The sequence below is a fragment of the Aquarana catesbeiana genome, linkage group LG04, assembly GCF_042186555.1.
Source record: "Aquarana catesbeiana isolate 2022-GZ linkage group LG04, ASM4218655v1, whole genome shotgun sequence".
Classification (NCBI taxonomy): Eukaryota; Metazoa; Chordata; class Amphibia; order Anura; family Ranidae; genus Aquarana; species Aquarana catesbeiana.
The window spans coordinates 410,075,336-410,090,051 of record NC_133327.1 but is presented as its reverse complement, the minus strand read 5'-3'; the positions used below and the strand labels follow the sequence as shown (position 1 = coordinate 410,090,051).

The window sequence follows — 14,716 nt, the reverse complement described above, 5'->3', positions numbered from 1 at the left end:
GCCTGCACAGTCATAACTGGCAATCAGAATTCTGCGGAAACCGCTCGCCCCACCGTTGCCTCCTGGAACCCAGCGTGCGTTCCACCAAACACCGGATGTGACGTCACTGGTTATCCACGGCAGCAGGCAGCGATTTGACCTCTAACAGACTACATTACATCACTTCTGAAGTTTTATTCTGTCTCACGAGAATTTTTGTAACTTTGGTAATGATTTGTTTTCGATCTGATACTAGTATGCAAAAAAAAAAAAAATCTAAACGATAATTCTTCCAATATTTTCATTGTGTGTACTAGGCTTTACAGACTTCTAGAAAAGTTTACAGAGCTAAGATGTAGGTCACCTGCTGTGTGCTGGAGGGAGGCAGACCATCTCCCTCTAGACTATTCTGTCAGGAAAAAAACAGAAGTGACTCATACAGATAGAGGAGAGATCAGAGGTGAACCACACGTTGTGCTCTGGATTCAGGCTAGCACACACTATATTGGGAAGTTCTTTGTTCATTTCTCATGTCTGAGGTGTACAGCCACTATAATGCACCGCAGTAAAAAAACGATGTGCATTTAAAAACAAAACAAACTTATTTAATGTGATGGTGTAAACATGCCTGTAAACGGAGCTACCACAGACTAGTCTCTGTAGAGAGAGGAGGGGGCAGAGCAGGGAAACTATAGTGATTTGCCCAGCTTTTCTAAGCTGTCTACTGGAGAGCGGCCGGCTTGATCAAGGGCTACCTGCAGGCAGGAAATGTTTTGCCCTGTTTTCCCCATGTTTATTGGTGCCTCGAGATATGCTCTTAATTACAGCATTGCAAAAACATTGCGGAAACCTTTTTGTTTCTGTATTTGGGTCAAGTACATGTGTGTAGGGGGTTACTTGTTTTTACGTTTACAAACGTTTTTATTGTAGGAAAATATAACATCTGGGTGTACAGGCAAAGTGGTGACAAAAATTATGGTGGCCAGAAAGCCCATTACAGTTAAATGATATATCACACACAGTGCAAATAACAATTCTCATAAAAATACAAAATGAGCCCATGAAAACAGAAGTAACAAAACAAAAAGAAAATGAAAAGACAATCAAATAAAAGAAAAAGGGAGCTTACAGTTGTGACAAATGTGCACTTCTAGTAAATTGAATATGCCATCAAACAGTAAGGGCTCTTTCACACGGGGCAGATCAGTGATGATCCGCCCCGTGAACACCCGCTTGCTCAGCGGGGATCGCTCCGCCGATCCCCGCTGAGCAGGAAGATGACAGGTCCATCGCTGCACGCTGTGCAGCGGCGGACCTGTCAGAGCGCCGCTCTCCCCTATGGGGGATCGGATGATGACGGACCGTAGTGTCCGTCGTCACCCGATCCGATCCGAAAACAGATGGAAAAGTAGGTTTTTCCTCCGTTACACTTTTCGGATCGGAGCAGGTCGGATGTCAGCGGACATGTCACCGCTGACATCCGACGCTCCATAGGGATGAATGTATGTCCGTTTTTCATCCGAAAACGGAAGGATGAAAAACGGACATACGGATCGTCCGTGTGAAAGAGGCCCAAGGGTGTTATTTTCAGTAATACAAAGAGCATAAATGCTATGGAGCACTTGAGGCATTGTACAAATTGGTTCTATCAAGTAGGATTATGATCTGGTTTAATGGGAGTCAGCTGCGGGCACCGAGGGATCTTCTAGGCTGTCACTAAGCAGATGGGCTGTCCATTTATTCCACTTTCGGTCAGATATGTGCATGGAGTCCAGGAGAGTATGGTGTATTCTTTCCATAGTCCTGATGTACTCCATACGAGAAATTACCTGCGACCAAGAAACGTGGGGGCGTTTCCAGTTCATTGCTATTGCCCACTGGATCGCACTAAAAAGTGTGTGGATTAATTTTTGTATGGGGAGGGGAACAGCTGGAAGCTCTGCAAACAGTAAGCACATTTGACAAGTCAATGTAAGTGATACTCCGGAGGGAAGCGTTATGAGAGATGTAGTCTTGTGCCAAATGGCGTCCAAGGCTTTACAACTCCAGAACGTGTGTAATAACGTACCCCTGTCCTGGCATCCTCTAAAACATGTGCCAGGAACCAGGGGATATATTCTATGGAGGCGCTCTGGGGTGTAGTACCACCCAGTGTGAAGTTTGAGTACCGTTTCCTTAATTGACACTGAGCGTGTACATTTGTGCATGTTGTCTATCATTTCCTGCCAGTCCTCAGCAGGGACCTCCCGGGCCATCTCTACCTCCCATGCCTCCATTGCTGTGGATTTTTGAGGGGAGTTATAATCATTGAGGTATCGATAAAGTACGGAGATGGTCCCCTTATCCCTCGCAGCTTCACCACACAGAAGTTCAAATGGAGTCTTCGACATCTCCACTCGGCCCAACCTTAAGTGCTGAGTAGAAGTGTCAAATTTGCAAGTATTGGTGAAACTCGAATCTGCCCGTATCGTATGTCTGCTGCAGGTGAGCGTAGGAACAGAAGGAGGCGTTCTGCAGTAGAGACTCAAGGTTCACCAGGCCCTTTGCAATCCATTTAAGGAATGGTGATTTAGAGGAAAAGGCTGGGGGGAATGAGGGTTCTCCCAAAAAGGAAGATAAAAGGGGCACGTCTGATTGTAACTTAAATTTTTTACAATAGAGAGACCATAAATAAAGTGATTGGCCAACTATATTATTTAATGGGGTGACATCTCTAGGAGGAATTGAGCGGGACCAGAGAAGGCCCGGGAGGTAGTATGGAGTCACCGAGATCTGCTCAAATTGTAGCCATGGTATAGAGGCAGGGATGGTATGCCACTGTGCCAATTGGATAAGACGTGATGCCAGGAAGTACTTCCACAGATCTGCGCATCCCAAGCCTCCCCTCACCTGAGCTCTATACATCTGTATACGACCCATTCGCGTTTTTTTGTTTTGCCATATAAATCTAAGCAGATCTGTTTGAATCCTCAGTAGAACTGAGCGAGAAACATATAGGGGTAGGGATCTAAAGAGGAACAGGAGTTTGGGGAGGATGTTCATTTTCACTGCCTTAATTCTCCCTAAAAATGATATGCGATATGAGGACCATTGATTTAAAAGGTGTTTGACATTAGAAAAGGCTGGAGGATAATTCAAGGAATATAACTGTTTCAAAGAGGGGGCTTGTTTAATACCTAGATATTGTAGGGAGGCATGATTCCATGAGAATTTTAAATTTATCTTTAAGAGTGGTCAATAAAAGTTGTGGGAGATGAATTGGTAGAGCCGAACACTTGGAGGGGTTGACTCCCAGGCCCGTTAATTTATGGAAGGAGTCTAGGGAGGACATAAGGTTAGGGAGGGAGAGTAGAGGGTCTGAAATAAATAAAAGTACGTCGTCCGTGTAGAGGCTAAGTTTAAATTCTTGATCCCCTTTCGTGTAACCCTTAATGTTTGGGTCATTAGAGATGGATCTAGACAGGGGCTCCATGGCTAGCGCAAACAAAAGCGGGGATAATGGACACCCCTGTCTAGTACTACATCTCAGGGAAAAATAGTCTGAGTTACAACCCGGAAGCTTAATACGGGTCTTCGGGTTATGGTAAAGGGCTTTGAAGCCATGCATAAATGCCCCACTAAATCCAAATTTGGATAGCACTGAGTCCAGATATGTCCAGAGGACACTATCAAATGCTTTGTTTATGTCTAAACTCAAAAGTAGTACTTGGTTTGAGTTCATATGGGCGTCCTGTAGTATATTGGTGGCTAAACGGATATTATCTGTGATCTGCCTCGAGGGGATAAAGCCGGTTTGATCGGGTGATATCAGGGTCGTTATAACTTTTAGCCAGTCTGTCTGCCAAGATCCTCCCGAATATTTTAAGGTAATTATTTATAACAGAAATGGGGCGGAAATTTTGAGGGAGGGTATGATCTTTGCCGGGTTTGGGAATGAGGGACATGTTTGCTAACAGCATTTCTTCCGGGAATCGCTTTCCTTTGAGAATATGGTTATACATATTAGTCAGTGTGGGAAGTAGTGATTCAGCAAATATTTTATAGTAAACGGCAGAGTATCCATCAGGGCCTGGGGCTTTGGAGGGTTTAAGAGAGTAAATGATAGAGGCGACTTCTTCTGATGAGCAGGGGGCATTGAGGATACCCAATTGCTCCTCTGAAAGCCGAGGAAGCGAGAGAGTATCCAGCCAAGACTGCATGGGAGGAGGAAGAGAAGGGTCCGGGCCAGAAAAAAGTTTCTGATAGAAGGAGGAGAAAATTTTTAGAACATGTTTGGGATGGGAGGTGAGGTTACCGTGATGATTTTTTAATTTGTAGAGGTGAGTCGGTTGGGTGGACTGTTTGTTTGAGCTTTCGCGCAAACATCGTGGAGCGGAGTTACTATAAAGGAGGAAACGAGCTTTAGACCATCTAAGAGATTTCTCAATATGACCTGAAAGTATGTCATCTAGGGCCCTCCTTTTTTCAGTGATCTGAAGGAGCAACTCCTGCGAAGGGGTCTGAGTGTGTCTATGGTACAGTTGTTCTAATTCTAGGGTGAGTTTGAGTATCCTGTTGTTTTTGGCGTTTCTGAGTCGTAGAAATTTCAATCAAGTGGTCCCTCATCACAGCTTTATGGGCTGCCCAGAGGGAAAGGGGAGAAATATTCTCCAGATTATAGAGCTAAAATATTCTTTGAGGCGTCCAAGCAACTGTGCAATGATCACCGGATCAGTGAGTAGTGTGTCGTTAAGGCGCCAGGACCTGGCTGTATGTGGGAGGCCTAAACAGGAGATATGGGTAGATACGATGTGATGGTCTGGCCAGGGGCAAATTTGTATGTTAGCTGTAGGAGAGTTCACTGTCAAAGAGGGGGTGCAGAAAATATAATCCAGGCGGGAGTAACTATCATGAGGGTGGGAATAGAAAGTGTATTCCCTAGAGCCGATATTGTGGGCTTTTCAAACATCTATAAATTGAGAGGACTTCAGGGAATGTTGAAGGGATTTGGGAAAGGCCTTAGAGGTTGGGCATGTTCGGCTTCTATCAAGTCCTGAGTGGGCCACTAAGTAAAAATCACCTCCAATTAACATATGAGGGGAGTGGAACCTATCTAGGGTCTGGAAAAATTCTTTAAAGAATGTAGCCTGTGAGGCATTTGGGGCATACACCGAGGCCAAGGTTAGTTGTTTATTCTGGATGGAACCCTGAACTATCACAAATCGACTATTAGGATCTTTATAGATCTGTTGAGCCTGAAACATCACAGAGTTCTTAATAAAGATGGCCGCCCTTCTAGACCTGGACCCATAAGTGGTGAAGTAGCTTTGATTAAAAGTTTTATCAAAGTATGATGGGTGATTGTCTCTAGAGAAATGAGTCTCCTGAAGTAGGATAACATCTGCTCCAAGAGATTTATACATTTTAAATGCTTTTCTCCGCTTTTGAGGGGTATTGAACCCTTTTTACATTGTGGGAAATTATTCTAAAACCCATAATATATTAATGGTGGGACAGTTAGGATCAATAAGGAGTCCAAGCCGAGAAGGAGCAGCCAAACAACAACACAACCCTTCCAAGGGTGTGACACAGTCATGGCGTGCAATCCCGCAGGAATGTGTGCATCATCAATCTGAGTTAGTAACACATATATCACTATGACGGAATCATCTGATAAGTATAACACAAAAAAAAGCAAAAAAATAAAACCAGAAACAAAGAGTAACAAAAAAACTAGAAACCTGAAAACCAGGCCAAAAAATGGCCAAACATAGCTCAGGGGGGTCATGGGGAAAGACATTCCATAAACCCAAAAAGAAGTGTCTATTCGGACCAAAAGGTCCAACACTCTGATTGTTTGTGTCCGTGTCATCAGTACAAATGTGGATTTGTCGGAAAAGTTTACCTGTGGGAAGTCAACCAGCTCAGACATCACTAAACAGACGGAGAGCCAGCCAGCCCCCAATGTTGAAGAGTGTAGGGACAATCAGGCGGACGCAACCGGGAATCCGTAATGAGCCGGGAGAGTCCAAATTCCTCTGGGCATGTTGGGAGATGATCATAGTACGCTACCTTGAGGGAGAAAAACAAGACGAAAAAAGGGTAGATGAAAAAAACAAAAAAAAGGGAAAAAAATGAGCATTGCTGTCAGTCACGGTGTTGATCTCGGCGGTCTCTTCTGGGTGGAGGGGTTGCCCAAATAGCTGAGTGATGTGGGGTGGGAGGTAGTCTGGGCAGCGAAGCCGCATCAAGGAGGCCCAATTTCACCAGCAATTCCTTTCCTTCTGCTAGCGTGGTTACTGTGTAGGTCGTACCATTATGGGGCACTTGAAGCTTGAATGGGAAGCCCCAGCAGTAACGAATACTGGCAGATTGAAGGCCCGATGTAACCTCTTTCATCTTCCTGCGCTTATCTAGGGTGGTAGGGGAGATATCCGGGTACATTTGAATCGGAATGCCTTCCAGGCGAATATTAGGGGTGTTTCTTGAGGCTCTGAGAATTTCCTCTTTGATCAAGAAGTCCTTAAGGCAAAGCACTATGTCTCTTGGTGGTTTCTCAGGAGGAGGGGGAGGGCGAAGGGCCCTATGAATCCTGTCACAGGAAAAGGCCGACAACGGGGAGTCCGGCAAGAGAGATTGAAATATCTTCTGTACAGTGGGTAGTAGATCGGTGACCGATTCAGGCACTCCTCGCACCCTAAGGTTGTTGCGACGGTTCCTGTTGTCGAGGTCCTCAATGTGGGCTTGGAGTTGCAGGACCGTTTCAGACAGGGACTCATGCTCCTTTCTGAGATCAGAGTACACTAAGGAGAGCTCGTCATGTTTAGTCTCCAGTAAATCAGTTCTACTACCTAATGCTGCGATCTCAAGGGACAGTGTGTTTGTAGATTTGTGAAGCTCTGATTGAAATTTCTGGGCAATCTTGTCATACATTAAAGTCAGACTCTCATCCAGATCAGCCTTAGTAAGCTGCAACGTGTACTCACTGTCTCCCGGGGAGTGTGGTGGTGAGGAGGCTGCTGTAGGAGAATGTGCCTGTGTCTTCCGGGCGCCATCTTGGGCCTGCATGTTTTTCTCCTTCTCTCTCAGCAGATATGTCGTTAGTGATCTTTGGGCCGGTTTTCCACGACGATTTTTAGGTCCCGTCATGCGCTGAGTGTTCCGCCGGGGGTGCGGGGATGAATTAGGTAGAAAACCTGTGTTGATCGCCCCGGGGAAGTGCCGTTAGTCTCCGTGGCTCACGGAGCTCTCAGCCCTTGCTTCCTCCTCGGTTCCGCCGCGCATGTGCCCCGGGTTACTTGTTTTTAAATGATTACCATAAACTTCTGATTTTTTTTTTTTTTATAGGGGTGAACTGTAGCTGCATGGCGATGAAATGTTCCACACATGATCAGAATGCTGCTCCTGTGTACCAAGGTTCTGCAGTTATAGAATGAATGAACGCTAAGTGTTTCCCAGTCTTTCGAATCGAACCAAAGTGATTGACTCTGTTTCCAAAATAGTTATTGGGCATAATATTCATTTCTGTAATATAATCATGTAACACTGAAAATAAGAATATTCTGGAATTTCTTCCTCAAATGGATTAAATATTTAGAAGTTGGTACTTTAATAGATTTTATGCTGATTTGTCTTGTAAAGTTTTTAGGTAGTTACCCGACCTAGTTCTTTTACTTGCAGAATCTCACAGGCAAGCCAAAACGGTTTCAAGCATTAAAATGAGATGGTGAAACTGTAGGCTCCATTTAGCATATTTCCCAACTTTGCAATGTATAAATGAGGGCTACCCTGGGACCGTGAAGATATAGGCTAAAATGAGCATGGCCAAATTGCACCGAATTTTAAACGTGACATAAAGGTGCATGGTTAAATAGAGTATAAACCTACATATGGTATACATTTAACATTGTCTGCAGTCCCCATATAAAGAGTCTTAACTTACTTTTACCACTGTTTGTATCTCTGTTGGGGAGTTTTTTTTTTCTTCTGCATTTCTGCTCTGTTGACCTTCAGGTGAAAATGAAGAGGGTAAGGAGGTTTTAGTATTGGATTGATACATAGAGAATAGTGAAAGTGGGCGTGAACATCATTGATGAATAGCACATAATGGAGTTCGGGTGCAGACTTGCCTTGCCAAAAGCCTTTAAATTGGCTGCTTTACACCCTGCCTTTATCCAGCAGCAGCTATGAAAACACGCATCTAGCAGGTTTTGCATAAATATGAACATACTTAAGGGACCAGCACCACGGAAAAGTAAGACAAGACAGGGTCACCCTTTATTTGTGACTGTTACTGTAAAATCTGTGGCTGTGCTTAGAATGTATTTACTTTACAGTGTAAACTCTTCAAACTTGATGCTAAAACTCAACCCCTCAGACCTTAGTCTCATGTGGACTACCAGTTGTTACATTACACCATAGATTGCCTGCTTTACCGTCGCTTCCACTCACAGCCCATATATCTTACTTGGGCGATTAATTCCACCCTTTTGCCATCATGATGGTCTGATGCGGCACTGATGGGGCTGCACTGATAATCGGGACACTGGAGTTTGCAGAAATAAAGATAACTCTGCAATACTGGACCCCTCTTCTTCAAGGACCCCCAAAAATGGTGCAATTAGACAATGCTACAGTTGTGGCCTTCCTCAACCACCAAGAGGCCACCAGGAGCCATGCAGCCTTTAACCACTTCAATACTGGGCCAATTCTGACACTTCTCACATGTGAAAACCTACTTGGAGCCCCCAAACATTATATATTTTTTTCAAGCAAAGGCCCTAGAGAATATGGTGGGTGTTTGTTTACAAGTGATCGCTCCATAATTTTGACGGAGTGATCATGTGGTAAAAGACCGCTGTCAGCCATTTGCCATGAACGGAACAAGAATACTCCCATGTGCATGCCCCAGCGGAGCCTCGTGAGGAAGTGGGAGCTGCCCCCCCCCCCCAAAAAAAAATGAATGGCATGTCAGGGGGTCACCATAACTTAAAGCGGAAGTTCCTTTTTTGGGTGGAGCTCCGCTTTAAATTATATGGTTGGCGTTTTAAAAGCCTTTGCAGGTTACCAATTTAAATTTACACAGGAGGTCTGGTGTTAGAATTATTGCTCTCACTCTGATGTTCGTTGTGATACCCCACATGTGTAGTGCTATCACTGTTTACATGTGCGTTCGCCTCTGTGTGTGAGCATGTATTTCTTCTTTTTTATTTTTATATTTGTTTAAAGAAAATGTTTTGATTACTTGTATTGCTGTCAAAAGGAATGTAAACATCCCTTTTGACAGCAATAGAAATGACAGGACCCCCATCTCCTTTGGGCTCAAATGCAGCCAATCAGACACAGATCATTCTGTCAATGCTATGCGGCCACTAAACAAAGAGCCGTAACAGGAAGTGACAAAATAGTCGTCGTTTCCAGGTTCTGATGTCACAAAATTGGAGGAACCGGTTTAGTTCTTCTCACAGTGAGATTGGAGCTGGATGCCACCAGCCACATTGTTGCTTGGCTTTCCGACCCCTAAGGAGAGCCCGGTAAAAGTGGCGGTGGTATGGGAGGGCTGCTCAGTACTTTTACATGAAAGAGAATCGCTGGCCCTAAAAATTAATACTGGGATCATGGTTGTAGCCTCAACCAGTATAGCCGCTTTCCTACCGATAGATCTATCTCTTTATTGCAATCTTCAAAGCAAATCAATCATTTTGTGGATGGATACTCCCTGTCCTATGATTTCTACTGTCTACATCCCAGGTTGGACAACTGGCAGCTGGATTACCTCATCCTCAACTTCCAGGATCAAGGGGGAATGGGCTCTTTGCCCTAACATCTTCCACCTGATATGACAGAGATGTGGGACCCCAGATGTACATATCCTGGCCTCCCGTTCCAACAACAAGCTACCTCTGTTTGTGGCCAGGAGAGCAAGGGGCACTGGCATTGGATGCTTTGATAAATTCCTGGTCTCTGTTCAGGCTAATCTATGCCTTTCCCTCCACTGCAAATTCAACTTTGTCTGCTTCTCAAAATGGAGCAACAGAAAAAGGTGGTGGTTCTCATTTCACCAAACTGGTCTAAAAGAACATGGTACACAGACATACTCAGACTACTAGGAGTGAACGCATGGACTCTTCCCAACAGGCCAGACCTGCTATCTCAGGGCCCTTTATTTCATCCTGCTTTTCAGTCACTAGCTTTAATGACGTCCCTGTTGAAGCGCAGGTCTTAGATGTTTCTCTGAATCTGTCATTCCTGCCTTGCCAAAAGCATAAAAAGCCACTTCCAGAAAAATTATTTTATTATACCTGGAAATCTTCCTTTGCCTGGTGTGAACACAGGTACTTCAATCTCGGAGATTATTCTGTGCTTCTGATTCTGGCCTCTACAATCAGGTCTTGTCTTAATCACTCTGAAAGGACAGGTGTCCTTTCCCCAAATGAAATTACTCATTCATTGCCTGGACGTAGTCAGAGCCATCAGAATCTACCTCAATGCAACAGCCTTGATTAGGAAGATGCACTCCCTATTTGTTCTAAGCTCAGGATCTGGCAAGGGACATGCTGCTTCCAAGTCCACTATTGCTCAATAAGCTCCTGTAACCCAGCATTGTTAGCTCACTAAGTGGTTTTTTGTTCATACTTTTACAAAGTAGTGGTTCTTTTCACCCCATATAGATATTTGCATGTAAATTAGTATTTTTGCTATGTTTGTGGCTAAACTTTTCTCCATTGTGTTTCAAATTAGAACTCCAGGCAAACCTCTAAATACACAGTTAAAATACAATATATTAAAGTATTGGAATGCCTGCCTTTACATGCACATGAATGGCAGTCTTAGTCCGTAGGGTTCAATATTGAATTGGTCCACCCTTTGCAGCTATAACAGCTTAAACTCTTCTGGCAAGGCTGTCCGCAAGGTTTAGGAGTGTGTCTATGGGAATGTTTGACCATTCTTCCAGAAGCACATTTGTGAGGTCAGGCACTGATGTTGGAGCGAGATGGCCAGGCTTGCAGCCTCTGCTCTAATTCATCCCAAAGGTGTTTTATGGGGTTGAGGTCAGGACTCGCTCATCGCTGTCTTTATGGACCTTGCTTTGTACACTAGTGAACAGTTATGTTGGAACAGGACTGAGCAATCCCCAAACTGTTCCCACAAAGTTGGGAGCTTGAAATTTTCCAAAATGTCTTGATTTGCTGACACCTTAGGAGTTCCCTTCACTGGAACTAAGGGGCCAAGCTCAACCCCTGAAAAACAACCCCACACTATAATCCCCCTCCACCAAATGATTTGGACCAGTGCACAAAGCACTCATACCAACCAACCAAAGTACAGCTATGGGCTTATATATATGAAATCCGTTTGATGTAAATGTTTAGCTTTGCTAGGAGTCTTCTTAATTTCATACTATTGCTATTCACTTGCATTGACACAGGTGTGGCAGTACCTATTTGCATAGCTTCAATTTGCTTTATATTGACTATTAACATATTTCCTAGTGATTCAAACTGAATGCCCAGAATGAAGAATTTCGGGAGGTCTTTGATGTTTTTGGGACTCCCATATAGACTTAAAGTGGTTGTAAAGGCAGAAGGTTTTTTATCTTCATGCATACAGCCTTCTGTGTGCAGCAGCCCCCCTCAGCAACCCTAATACTTACCTAAGCCCCATCTCTGTCCAGCGATGTCCACGAGCGTCTCAGCCATCCAAGATTTTCCCTCCTGATTGGCTGAGACACAGCAGTGGCTTCATTGGCTGCTGCTGTTCAAGTCAGCTAGCCAATCGGGGGAGAGAGGGGGCAGGGCCGGGTCCGGGGCTCCGTATCTGAATGGACACAAGGAGCTGTGACTCGGCTCAGGTGCCTTCATAGAAGCTGCTTGCTGTGGGGGCATTAAACAGGAGGGAGGGGCCAGGAGAGCTGAAGAGATACCCGAGAAGAGGAGGATCGGGGCTGCCCTGTGCAAATCCACTGCAACAGAGCAAGTAAGTATAACGTGCGTGTGCGTCTCACTGTGAGATCGGAGTGTATATATATATGTGTGTGTGTGTGTGTGTATGTATGTATGTATGTGTGTATGTGTATGTGTATATATATATATATATATATATATATATATATATATAACTGTTTATGTTTAATTCATATTGATTTCTATTGTCAGCTGCAAAACTTTCTTTGCTTTAATGAAGTGTACTTATCGCTGAGCACATAGCTTGTTACAGAAACTGTATGTGGCGATTCCCGTGTCTTAGCCATGTGATTGTACTATCCATGGACTGAATATGCTTGGGTGCACTCATAGCACAAAAAGAGGAATTGTCCGCTTACATAGGAGAGTGCTGATTGACAGTCAATAATTAGAAGACCCTTTTTTGAAGAATGAAAAATAGTTTCAGCTAATAATTTTCTGTTCACTTGTGTTATTGTAACTGCTGAAAGTAATCTCTTTACATTTCGGTCCAAAATAGGATAATGTTTGTCATTATAGTTTGATTATAGCAGCTCCAGTACAGGGGAGATAAATCACTAAATCCGACGAAGGACTTGCAAAGGTTTATATGATTTTGTAATCTATTGAGGAGCATATAGTTATGTGGATATTTTATATAAACAGTGTGTACACTTAAACATATTGAACATATAGGGAAGGACCAGGCCTTGAGCAATGTGCTGTGGACTGATGAATCAATGACAGAGTTTGGCCATATTAACAATAGACATGTTTGGAGCAAACTGAAGACAGCGTTTCAGGAGCAGAACCTCATAACTGTGAAGCCCGATGGTAGGAATGTTATGATTTAGGGGTTCTCTGCTGCTTCAGGGCCTGTGCAGCTTGCAATCATTGAGTGACTTGTCAATAGTATCACACTGTGCTTGGTAAGGATGTGAGGCAAACTTTAAGTTGACCTGAAATGGAAATGTCAACAAGTTATCTCAAGCACAATAGCAAATCCACCAAGAAATTGCTCAAAATGAAGTAGAGTGTTGTAGTCTGCCCTATTCAAAGCGCTGATTTGATGCACGTTGAAATTTTGTAGGGGGATTTTGAAACTGGTGCTTCATGAAAGGAAACACACAAATATCTTGCAACTGAACGATTTTTGCACGCAGGAGGGGTAAAATATTTCATAGTTAATGTCAGAGAATGGAAGGCAGTTATTCAAAATGAATATCATTAGTCATTTTGGCTAAAAAGGGCAGTATCAAGGATGTAATTTGTCCACAGTACAACATCATTACATCATTGATATTTTTTTGAAAAGGCACATATATCACCTATATCTGTAGTTTGTTTTTATGAAGATCTATTATTTGCCTGTTTATGTGGAAAAAGTCAACAATTGCCTTGGGGTGTAATTTCTTTTACATTTAACTGTATATTAAAATAAAACACAAAATCTTGCAACATGGATGTAAGCTTAAGGCCTCATGTACACTGCTGCTGGTAAACGGACGTTCAGAGGCAGTAGGATGCTTTTTTCAACTGCCCCTGAATTCATACAATGCTATCTTATGTGTACATGTACACAGGTTTGTTTAATGTCGTTTTTAGGCAGTTGTGTTTATAGGCTTTTCTTTGCAGGCTAAAAAATTAGTTCAGATGCCGAAGTTTCCGACGTGTCAGATGCCAAACGCGGCAACTCGTGTTTAGCCGCGTTTCATTTACAGCCGTTTCTAAACCTAAACGTGGCATGTAAACGCGGCGAAACGGACGTTTTAAACATGGGTTACTATCTGTCAAGTTAAATCGTTCGAGAGGTTGTAAAAACGTCCTATGTACATTAAGCCTTATTGTATGGCATAGCTGTTCCAGTATATGTTTTGTGAAAATGTGCCCATTCTTTTATGGGCATGAAATGCCGCAGCAAAGATATTTGGTAAAATAGTACAGTTTTAGTCTCATGCACACTGGGCTTAAAGGCCTGTTCCATTGGCAGAAAAAAAAAAAAAAACGAATTTTCCAAATTTCTTTGCTGCGGCATTTCAAAAAAACAAACAAAAAACGCTCATCTAGAACATTTGTGTACAGGAATTAGGAGTGTGTTTTTAGCTTTTTTTTTTTTTTTTTTTGCCGTCAAGCGCAAATCAAAAACACAACCGCAGAAGGGTTTTTTTTCCTACTCTAAAATATGCCTCTAGACGTCCTAATGTGCATGGACACATAGGAGGACATTGAGTTGCTACTACAGGCAAAATTCCTGTAGAACCAGCATTCTTTAAGCCAGTGTGTATGGACCCTAGGGCCAAGTTCACACTGGCATTAATGGCAGGCGTTTGAGGGGCATTAAAAACGCATACCTTCTAAAAGTCATCTGCTATCCATCAAAGCACAATAAATGGGGAAAAAACAACCAATCACTTCAAAATGGTATGAGTGGGCTAAAACCATCATTTTTTTTTTTCCTGTTCTCTCATTAATATATTAATGAAAAATTCAACAAATCTTTGTCATGCCTTCACACAATTTCCTCTTGTGTAAAACCAGGCTATATATGCTTTGTCATAACTTTATATATTCCTCTGTTCATTTCTTTTCTATTCTTTTTTTTTTTTTTTTTCCTAGATATTTAATCTCATGTGAGTGACATTGCAGTCCATCCCATCACTACAACCTGGATTCATAAGGTCATAAGGTGAGGTTTTTTTTTTTTTTTTTTTTAAACGTTTGGCAGTAGTGGTAATCTCTCATTGGCAAAAATACGTACATGTGACATGAAGGCAAGTTATTCTTTTACTGTCAGAAATATTCAAGCACATCTTTCT

General features: G+C 43.0%; 1 protein-coding gene across 18 annotated transcripts in view; it reads left to right on the top strand.

The window, feature by feature from the left end:
- Nucleotides 1-14,716, top strand: part of EPB41L2 (erythrocyte membrane protein band 4.1 like 2) — a 365,575-nt gene that overhangs the window by 84,609 nt on the left and 266,250 nt on the right. For 15 of the 18 annotated variants that reach the window (XM_073627268.1, XM_073627272.1, XM_073627278.1 and 12 more), the window contains exon 2: nucleotides 14,517-14,586. The exons of 1 other annotated variant lie outside the window; for it this stretch is intronic. The gene's annotated coding sequence lies outside the window, so the exon portion shown is untranslated. The remainder of the gene's footprint in view (nucleotides 1-14,516; nucleotides 14,587-14,716) is intronic. 2 more of the 18 variants (XM_073627264.1, XM_073627266.1) reach the window with 1 other exon arrangement.